The following is an 11796-nucleotide window of genomic DNA, read 5'->3' as shown; positions in this document are numbered from 1 at the left end:
TGACAGCTGTGCATGGCTGCTGTAAGCTCACGCTGCCGGGAACACGTCCGCTCCCGGCAGCGGGAGCCACTGACTGAGGTCACCGGAGTGCATTCAGGCAGCGCAGCTCCGGAGACCTCCTTTACGGCAGTGCTGTACCGTGGGAATTTCTCACGATACAGCAGTGCCGTAAAGGAGCTAACCGGAGCAGCGCTGCCTGAACTCCGGTGAACCCTTACGGCCCCGTCATTCTAGCGGCGGCAGCGGTTCAGAGCGGTCACATTCTATGTGGCTGCTCTGAACTGGAGATCTTCGTGGGACACTCGTGGACTACTACAGAGGGGTAAGGATAAGGTTGTGGTTTATTATTTTATATTTTATTACAGGAGATCGATGGCTTCGGGGAATTAGGTGTCTTGGTGAGTATAGGTGTAGTTTTTTATTTTTTACTTTATTTTAGGTGGCGATCGGCGGGGACAGGTAATGTATGAACTAATTTCTTTTAGGTAACCACTGGCCACCAATGACATGTATTTAACATTTATTGGGGACACAGTAGGGCAATTTAAATAGCAGGATCAGGCTGATGGGAACTACTGCTCCCATCGAGCTGATCCTGCTGGCAGGAGTGGACGGGGGACAGACATAGGCCGATGGGAGTAGTAGTGTCACATCGGCCTATGTCTGCCCGCACACACACCCGCACACACACCCGCACACACACACCCCGCACACACACCCGCACACACACCCCGCACACACACACACCCCGCACACACTAATCATGACGGGTCCGGGAGGTGAGGCTGACCTGTGCGGCCGTGGGAAAGTTGATGTGAGTTCATGCAGTCAAGCATGAACTCACATGAACCCTCTGAGGGCACCGCGGCTACTTCAAATGAACAGCTGATCGGCATCACCTGATACCTCAGCTGTTCATTTGAAATAACCGGCGGGAAAGCGCAGCACAGAACGGGAAAGCCGGCGGTGAAGTCTTTTCACTGCCGGCTTCCCCGCCCGGGTCCTTCGCTCCTTGGTGCTGCGCTCCCCGCCCGGTCCTAATTTACGATCGGGATGGGAGGTGGCGAGGGGAGCGGAGGATCGGGGTGGGAGGCTGCGGGGAAGCAGTATGGGGCTGCGTGATTGTTTAAAAGCCGGCGGCTTTTTACCGCGCCGGCTTTTAAACAATCAGGAGAATTCTCCCACGCTGGGATGGCATTCTGATGACAAGCTGGATCGCAGCTGAGCGCTGCCATCCAGCTTGTCATCCTTCAGAGACACTGCAGAGCGCAGGCATTATGGGAACTTCCGATTCCGGTATTCGATATTATAAAAGTATCGGAATTAAGTATCGGAATTCCGATACAGTGAATATCGGCCGATACCCGATATTTCAGTATCGGAATGCTCAACACTAGTTATCACCGATCCATAGGTTAGGTAGGTGATGACTTATTGATCAGTGGAATCAGAGCATTGGAAACCGCACAAATCAGAAGAATGGGGAACTTTTATCCCTGACAAGGCACTTTTATCCTCATTCATCCTCTTTGGGAGCTTCCAGAAAAATCCAAGTGCAGCCACTAAGGGAATGAATGGATCAGTGGTTGAGTCATACATGATGCTCCATACTAATGGAGATAAAATCTCCACATTCTACAGATCGACTGGGTCCCAGCAGTCAGACCCCCACCAATCAATAACTTATCACTAGTGTTGAGCATTCCGATACTGAAATATCGGGTATCGGCCGATATTCACTGTATCGGAATTCCGATACTTAATTCCGATACTTTTATAATATCGAATACCGGAATCGGAAGTTCCCATAATGCCTGCGCTCTGCAGTGTCTCTGAAGGATGACAAGCTGGATGGCAGCGCTCAGCTGCGATCCAGCTTGTCATCAGAATGCCATCCCAGCGTGGGAGAATTCTCCTGATTGTTTAAAAGCCGGCGCGCGGTAAAAAGCCGCCGGCTTTTAAACAATCACGCAGCCCCATACTGCTTCCCCGCAGCCTCCCACCCCGATCCTCCGCTCCCCTCGCCACCTCCCATCCCGATCGTAAATTAGGACCGGGCGGGGAGCGCAGCACCAAGGAGCGAAGGACCCGGGCAGGGAAGCCGGCAGTGAAAAGACTTCACTGCCGGCTTTCCCGTTCTGTGCTGCGCTTTCCCGCCGGTTATTTCAAATGAACAGCTGAGGTATCAGGTGATGCCGATCAGCTGTTCATTTGAAGTAGCCGCGGTGCCCTCAGAGGGTTCATGTGAGTTCATGCTTGACTGCATGAACTCACATCAACTTTCCCACGGCCGCACAGGTCAGCCTCACCTCCCGGACCCGTCATGATTAGTGTGTGCGGGGTGTGTGTGTGTGCGGGGTGTGTGTGCGGGTGTGTGTGCGGGGTGTGTGTGTGCGGGTGTGTGTGCGGGTGTGTGTGCGGGCAGACATAGGCCGATGTGACACTACTACTCCCATCGGCCTATGTCTGTCCCCCGTCCACTCCTGCCAGCAGGATCAGCTCGATGGGAGCAGTAGTTCCCATCAGCCTGATCCTGCTATTTAAATTGCCCTACTGTGTCCCCAATAAATGTTAAATACATGTCATTGGTGGCCAGTGGTTACCTAAAAGAAATTAGTTCATACATTACCTGTCCCCGCCGATCGCCACCTAAAATAAAGTAAAAAATAAAAAACTACACCTATACTCACCAAGACACCTAATTCCCCGAAGCCATCGATCTCCTGTAATAAAATATAAAATAATAAACCACAACCTTATCCTTACCCCTCCGTAGTAGTCCACGAGTGTCCCACGAAGATCTCCAGTTCAGAGCAGCCACATAGAATGTGACCGCTCTGAACCGCTGCCGCCGCTAGAATGACGGGGCCGTAAGGGTTCACCGGAGTTCAGGCAGCGCTGCTCCGGTTAGCTCCTTTACGGCACTGCTGTATCGTGAGAAATTCCCACGGTACAGCACTGCCGTAAAGGAGGTCTCCGGAGCTGCGCTGCCTGAATGCACTCCGGTGACCTCAGTCAGTGGCTCCCGCTGCCGGGAGCGGACGTGTTCCCGGCAGCGTGAGCTTACAGCAGCCATGCACAGCTGTCACCATCTCCAGATGTGACAGCTGTGCATGGGAGATCAGCGCAGGAACGTGGACAGGTAACTATTTTTTTTTTAGTAAACTAAGAATTAAATAAAATGGTGTTTTATTTCAAATAAATTATTTTTTTCTGGGTGTAGTGTGTTTTTTCTTTTTAACACTTTGTAGGTTAGTAATGGGGGTGTCATATAGACGGCCATCATTACTAACCTGGGCTTCATGGCAGCTGGCGCTGACATGAACCCCACCACTATTACCCCCTGCCACCGCACCAGGGCAGCGTGGAAGAGCGAGGCTAAGTGCCAGAATTGGCGCATCCTATGGATGCGCCATTTCTGCGGCGGCTGACGGCTGGTGTTTCTAGCCTGGGAGGGGGCCAATATTCATGGCACCCTTCCTGAGCTATTAATATCAGCCCCCAGCTGTCTGCCTAGCCTTTGCTAGCTATTAAAATAGAGGGGACCCCACGTCATTTTTTTGGGGGGGGTCCCCCATTTTAATAGCTAGTAAAGGCTAGGTATTCAGCTGGGGGCTGATATTAGTAGCCTGGGAAGCTCCGTGGGTTTTACCCCCTTCCCAGGCTTCAAACATCTGCCCCAGCCGTCTGCTTAACCTCCGCTAGAGACTAAAATTATGGGGGATCCCACGCCATTTTTTTTTTAAATAAATCCTTTATTTTAACACTAAATGACATTTGAGGACTTAATAAAGATGCAGTCCCTAAATTATTATTTATTTTTTAATAAATTTTTCCCAAAACTTTTGACGTGGGCTTCGCCATATTTTTGTATGCCAGCCAGGTACAGCATCCAGCTTCTATGAACGCGCCATTTTCCGGGGCGGCCGCGGACTGCAATTTTCAGCGGGGGGGGGGAGGGCAGAAAGCTTGGGCCTCCCTGCGCTGCAGATTCCATCCCCCAGCTGCCTAGTTGTACCTGGCTGGACACAAAAATAGGGAGAAGCTCCACGTTTTTTTTTTTTTAATTATTTCATGAAATTCATGGAATAATTAAGAAAAAAAGGGCTTCCCTATATTGTTGTGTCCGGCTAGGTACAAATAGGCAGCTGGTGGTTGGGGGCAGCCCGTTCCTGCCTGCTGTACCTGGCTGGACACAAATATAGTGTGAAGCCCCACGTCAATTTTTTTTTAATTATTTCAGGAAATTCATGAAATAATTAAAAAAAAATTATGTGGGGCTTCGCCCTATAATTGTGTCCAGCCAGGTACAGCAGGCAGGAACGGGCTGCCCCCAACCACCAGCTGCCTATTTGTACCTAGCCGGACACAACAATATAGGGAAGCCCTTTTTTTCTTAATTATTCCATGAATTTCATGAAATAATTAAAAAAAAAAATGTGTGGCGCTTCGCCCTATTTTTGTGTCCAGCCAGGTACAACTAGGCTGCTGGGGGCTGGAATCTGCAGCGCAGGGAGACCCAAGCTTTCTGGGCCCCACCCGCTGCAAATTGCAGTCCGCAGCCGCCCCGGAAAATGGCGCGTTCATAGAAGCGCCATCTTCTGGCGCTGTACCCAACTCATCCAGGGCCCTGGTGCGGTGGCTCACTGGGTAATAAAGGGGTTAAGGCCAGCTTGGCATTATCAGCTGGCCCTAAGCCCGAAATTCATGGGGTCACGCCAATATTAGACATGACCGCCATGAATTTCTAGTAAAGTATTTAAAAAAAACACAAACACCCAGAAAAAAGTCCTTTAATTGAAATAAAGACACAATTCTTTATTGTTCTAAATTAAACCATACTTACCGCCACGCCCATTCCAGCTGAAGCCAACGATCTCCTGCAATAAAAGTAAAATAATAAAGCAACCTCATCCTTACCTTTCCATGGTTCCCAGGACAGCTTCAGCTCTGCTACATCGAGATGACAGGCTGGACCGCAGCAGAACGCTGCCATCCAGCCTGTCATCCCGCGGACACTGAGAAGCGCAGGCATGCTTGCGCTCCTCAGTGTCTCTCTGTGACGTCATCCAGATGAGCCGAGGTCATGTCCAATGAACTCAGCTCACCTCATGCACGTCACTGACAGCGTGGGAAAATTCTCCTGCACTCAGCGCTTCAGCGTGAGAATTCTCCCACGCTGTCAGTGACGTGCATGAGGTGCGCCGAGTTCATTGGACATGACCTCACCTCATGCACGTCACTGACAGCGTGGGAAAATTCTCACGCTGAAGCGCTGAGTGCAGGAGAATTCTCCCACGCTGTCAGTGACGTACATGAGGTGAGCCGAGTTCATTGTCGGCTCATCTGGATGCCGTCACAGCCAGACACTGAGGAGTGGAAGTATGCCTGCGCTTCTCAGTGTCTGCGGGATGACAGGCTGGATGGCAGCGTTCTGCTGCGGTCCAGCCTGTCATCTCGATGTAGCAGAGCTGGAGCCGTCGTGAGAGCCATGGAAAGGTAAGGATGAGGTTGCTTTATTATTTTTCTTTTATTGCAGGAGATCGTTGGCTTCAGCTGGAATGGGCGTGATGGTAAGTATGGTTTAATTTAGAACAATAAAGAATTGTGTGTTTATTTCAATTAAAGGACTTTTTTCTGGGTGTTTGTGTTTTTTTTAAATACTTTACTAGAAATTCATGGTGGTCATGTCTAATATTGGCGTGACCCCATGAATTTCGGGCTTAGGGCCAGCTGATAATGCCAAGCTGGCCTTAACCCCTTTATTACCCAGTGAGCCACCGCATCAGGGCCCTGGATGAGTTGGGTACAGCGCCAGAAGATGGCGCTTCTATGAACGCGCCATTTTCCGGGGCGGCTGCGGACTGCAATTTGCAGCGGGTGGGGCCCAGAAAGCTTGGGCCTCCCTGCGCTGCAGATTCCAGCCCCCAGCTGCCTAGTTGTACCTGGCTGGACACAAAAATAGGGCGAAGCTCCACGTTTTTTTTTTTTTAATTCATGAAATTCATGGAATAATTAAGAAAAAAAGGGCTTCCCTATATTGTTGTGTCCGGCTAGGTACAAATAGGCAGCTGGTGGTTGGGGGCAGCCCGTTCCTGCCTGCTGTACCTGACTGGACACAAATATAGGGCGAAGCCCCACATCAATTTTTTTAAATTATTTCATGAATTTCCTGAAATGATTTAAAAAAAATTGACGTGGGGCTTCGCACTATATTTGTGTCCAGCCAGGTACAGCAGGCAGGAACGGGCTGCCCCCAACCACCAGCTGCCTATTTGTACCTGGTTGGACACAACAATATAGGGAAGCCCTTTTTTTCTTAATTATTTCATGAATTTCATGAAATAATTAAAAAAAAAAATGTGTGGCGCTTCGCCCTATTTTTGTGTCCAGCCAGGTACAACTAGGCAGCTGGGGGCTGGAATCTGCAGCGCAGGGAGACCCAAGCTTTCTGCCCCCCCCCTCCCCCCGCTGAAAATTGCAGTCCGCAGCCACCCCGGAAAATGGCGCGTTCATAGAAGCTGGATGCTGTACCTGGCTGGCATACAAAAATATGGCGAAGCCCACGTCAAAAGTTTTGGGAAAAATTAATTAAAAAATAAATAATAATTTAGGGACTGCATCTTTATTAACTCCTCAAATGTCATTTAGTGTTAAAATAAAGGACTTATTTTAAAAAAAATTGACGTGGGGCTTCGCACTATATTTGTGTCCAGCCAAGTACAGCAGGCAGGAACGGGCTGCCCCCAACCACCAGCTGCCTATTTGTACCTGGCCGGACACAACAATATAGGGAAGCCCTTTTTTAAAAAAATTATTTCATGAAATAATTTAAAAAAAATTGACGTGGGGCTTCGCACTATATTTGTGTCCAGCCAGGTACAGCAGGCAGGAATGGGCTGCCCCCAACCACCAGCTGCCTATTTGTACCTGGTTGGACACAACAATATAGGGAAGCCCCTTTTTTCTTAATTATTCCATGAATTTCATGAAATAATTTTAAAAAAAAATGCGTGGGGCTTCGCCCTATTTTTGTGCCCAGCCAGATACAACTAGGCAGCTGGGGGCTGGAATCCGCAGCGCAGGGAGACCCAAGCTTTCTGGGCCACCCCCGCTGCAAATTGCAGTCCGCAGCCGCCCCAGAAAATGGCGCGTTCATAGAAGCGCCATCTTCTGGCGCTGTACCCAACTCATCCAGGGCCCTGGTGCGGTGGCTCACTGGGTAATAAAGGGGTTAAGGCCAGCTTGGCATTATCAGCTGGCCCTAAGCCCAAAATTCATGGGGTCACGCCAATATTAGACATGACCACCATGAATTTCTAGTAAAGTATTTAAAAAAACACAACACCCAGAAAAAAGTCCTTTAATTGAAATAAACACACAATTCTTTATTGTTCTAAATTAAACCATACTTACCACCACGCCCATTCCAGCTGAAGCCAACGATCTCCTGCAATAAAAGTAAAATAATAAAGCAACCTCATCCTTACCTTTCCATGGCTCCCACGACAGCTTCAGCTCTGCTACATCGAGATGACAGGCTGGACCGCAGCAGAACGCTGCCATCCATCCTGTCATCCCGCAGACACTGAGAAGCGCAGGCATACTTCCACTCCTCAGTGTCTGGCTGTGACGGCATCCAGATGAGCCGAGGTCATGTCCAATGAACTCCGCTCACTTCATGTACGTCACTGACAGCGTGGGAAAATTCTCCTGCACTCAGCACTTCAGCGTGAGAATTTTCCCACGCTGTCAGTGACGTGCATGAGGTGAGCTGAGTTCATTGGACATGACCTCACCTCATGTATGTCACTGACAGCGTGGGAGAATTCTCACGCTGAAGCGCTGAGTGCAGGAGAATTTTCCCACGCTGTCAGTGACGTGCATGAGGTGAGCTGAGTTCATTGGACATGAACTCGGCTCATCTGGATGACGTCACAGAGAGACACTGAGGAGCGCAAGCATGCCTGCGCTTCTCAGTGTCTGCGGGATGACAGGCTGGATGGCAGCTTTCTGCTGCGGTCCAGCCTGTCATCTCGATGTAGCAGAGCTGGAGCTGTCCTGGGAACCATCGAAAGGTAAGGATGAGGTTGCTTTATTATTTTTCTTTTATTGCAGGAGATCGTTGGCTTCAGCTGGAATGGGCGTGATGGTAAGTATGGTTTAATTTAGAACAATAAAGAATTGTGTCTTTATTTCAATTAAAGGACTTTACTCTGGGTGTTTGTGTTTTCTTTTAACTTTGACTATGGGGTTAGTAATGGGGGTGTCTTATAGACGCCTCTCCATTACTAACCTGGGCTTGATGTCAGCTGGCATTATAAGCTGACATCAACCCCAACCCTATTACCCCCTGCCACCGCACCAGGGCAGCGTGGAAGAGCGAGGCTAAGTGCCAGAATTGGCGCATCCTATGGATGCGCCATTTCTGGGGCGGCTGACGGCTGGTGTTTCTAGCCTGGGAGGGGGCCAATATTCATGGCACCCTTCCTGGGCTATTAATATCAGCCCCCAGCTGTCTGCCTAGCCTGTGCTAGCTATTAAATTAGGGGGGACCCCACGTCATTTTTTTGGGGGGGTCCCCCATTTTAATAGCTAGTAAAGGCTAGGTATTCAGCTGGGGGCTGATATTAGTAGCCTGGGAAGCTCCGTGGGTATTACCCCCTTCCCAGGCTTCAAACATTTGCCCCAGCTGTCTGCTTAACCTCCGCTAGAGCCTAAAATTAAGGGGAACCCCACGCCAATTTTTTTTTAAATAAATCCTTTATTTTAACACTAAATGACAAGTACAGTAATCAACACTGTCACTGTACTTCATATATATGTGACTGACATGTTTCTATCTATCTAATCTATGTGTGATTCTCTATTCCTTCTATTCTAAATTGTCGGGTACAGATGCTGAATTGCCGGCCGGCTTTCTTAAAGAGACGGTGCATGAAAACACTATTATTTTTTTAAATAAATCCTTTACACTAAATGACAAGTTCTGTAAGCAACACTGTCACTGTACTTCTTATATATGTGACTGACATGTTTCTATCTATCTAATCTATGTGTGAAGCTCTATTCTGTCTGTTATAAATTGTCGGGTACAGATGCTGAATTGCCGGCCGGCTTTTTTAAAGAGACGGTGCACGAAAACACTAATATTTTTTTTAATAAATCCTTTACACTAAATGACAAGTACAGTAAGCAACACTGTCACTGTACTTCATATATATGTGACTGACATGTTTCTATCTATCTAATCTATGTGTGAAGCTCTATTCTTTCTGTTGTAAATTGTCGGGTACCGGTGAATGCCGCTGATGAATTGCCGGCTTTTCATGTCATTCTACATTATTCTTAGTTGTTTTACTTCATGTAGAATTAACCTACAAGGAAAGAAAGGGTTTATTTTCATTCCGATATTTGTGTCCCATTGACTTGCATTGGTTTCCGGTATCGGAATCGGCGATATCCGATACTTTTTGGGTATCGGCCCGATCCAATCCGATACGATATTTCCTGATATCGGAAGGTATCGCTCAACACTACTTATCACTTATCCTTAGGCCATGTTCACACGTTCAATATTTGGTCAGTATTTTTTCTCAGTATTTGTAAGCCAAAGCCAGGAGTGCAACAATCAGAGGAAAAGTAGATGATAGAAACCCTGTCACCACTTCTGCATTTATCACCCACTCCTGGTTTTGGCTTACAAAGACTGATAGTGTGAATGTGGCCATAGGCTAGGTGATTACATGTTTTCACCGTAGAACACCTCTAAGTGCATATTTGCTACTGTGTAATAATCACAGGATGGGGAGGGGGGGGGGGTTAAACATCTAAGTATTTAACCTCTATAGGAAATCAAGAATCTTCCCCTTATTGATATCAGAGAAAACAAGTGACCTCCATACACAACACAATCCCACAATCCACTATACTAAAATCAATAATACCACATACAAGGAACAAATACCGCCACACCGTGACCAGACTTCATATTATCACCACACAGTGACCAGATAATACCAGAAACAAGGGATAAATACCATCACACCATGACCAGATCACATATTATCACCACAGAGTGACTGAATAATACCACATATAAGGAACAAATACTGCCTCTCCATCACCGGATCACATATTACCACCACATAGTGACCAAATAATACAAGGAACAAATATCACCACACCATGACCAGATCACATATTACCACCACATAGTGACCAAATACAACAATACTGATCATTACACAGGGGCTCTGTATATAGTATACAATGTATAGCATCAGTGTACATACAGTACATTGATCACCAATGACATTATGCACAGTCGCTCTGTATATAGTGTCAGTGTACAGGTAATATAGTGATCAACAGTGCAATTATACACAGGAGCTCTGTACATAGTATATAGTGTATAGTGTCAGTGTACAGATAACACACTGACTCACCAGTGACTTCTGTAGTTGAAGTCCTTCATCTTCGCTTTTCTTCTTCATCCAGTGCAGACCACCCTCACTTCTTCTAGCCAGGACTCTGCTGAAAATATAACACGGTTATCTATAGCTGATCACTTCTACAACACATTCCCCACTTTTTTCCCTGACTTCTACACTACGTCAAATGAAGAAAAAAAGTGACATAGTACCGCCCTGTACAGTAACAGGATCCCCCTTTTGTTACTCCCCACCATGGAAGACAGTATCCTCAAAAGTAAATTAAGTTACAGCAGTAATAATGTTCCCTGATTGGCCCATACAGTAATTATGTCACCCCTTTATGTAATAAGGTCCCAGATCCTCGTCCTCTTTATTTAGTGTCCCCATCCCAGGCTCCTATGTTGTCCCTGTCTATGTCCACTTTAATAATGTCCCCATCCTGGGCCCCTTCCAGTAAAAATGTCCCCATTCTGGGCTCCTTCCAGTAATAATGGCCATACGTAGTCTTCCATACAGAATAATGGTCCCATATAGTCCTCCATACAGTATAATGGCCCCACATAGTCCTCCATGCAGTATAATAGGCCCCACATAGTCCTCCATACAGAATAATTGACACCACATAGTCCTCTATGCAATATAATGGACACCACATAGTCCTCCATACAGTATAATGGCCCCACATAGTCATTACTGTATAATGGGCCCCACATAGTCCTCCATACAAATTTATTGACCCCACATAGTCCTCCATACAGTATAATGGTCCCTACATAGTCCTCCATACAGAATTATGGGCCCCACATAGTCCACCATACTGTATAATGGGCCCCACATAGTCCTCCATACAGTAAATTAGGCACCACATAGTCGTCCATACAGTATAGTGGGCACCACATAGTCCTTCATACAGAATAATGGGTCCCACATAGTTCTCCATAGAGTATAATGGCCCCCACATAGTCATCCATACAGAATTATGGGCACCACCAAGTCCTCTATACAGTGTAATGGGCCCTACATTGTCCTCTATACAGAAAAATGACCCCACATAGTCCTCCATACAGAATAATGAGCCCCACAAAGTCCTCTATACAGAATAATAGCCCCACATAGTCCTCCATACAGTGTAATGGGCTCCATATAGTCCTCCACACAGTATTATGGCCCCATAGATTGCTCCATACTGTATTATGGCCCCATAGATTGCTCCATACTGTATTATGCCCCATAGATTGCTCCATACAGTATAATGGCCCCATAGATTGCTCCATGCTGCATAATGGCCCCATAGATTGCTCTATTCTGTAATGGCTCCATAGTTTGCTGTATAATGCCCCCCTAGAATTCTCCATAAGTA

This window comes from Phyllobates terribilis, unplaced genomic scaffold (assembly GCF_046119375.1).
Source record: "Phyllobates terribilis strain yellow unplaced genomic scaffold, ASM4611937v1 Scaffold_810__1_contigs__length_643294, whole genome shotgun sequence".
Taxonomy (NCBI): Eukaryota; Metazoa; Chordata; class Amphibia; order Anura; family Dendrobatidae; genus Phyllobates; species Phyllobates terribilis.
Note: the sequence above shows the minus strand (reverse complement) of the source record.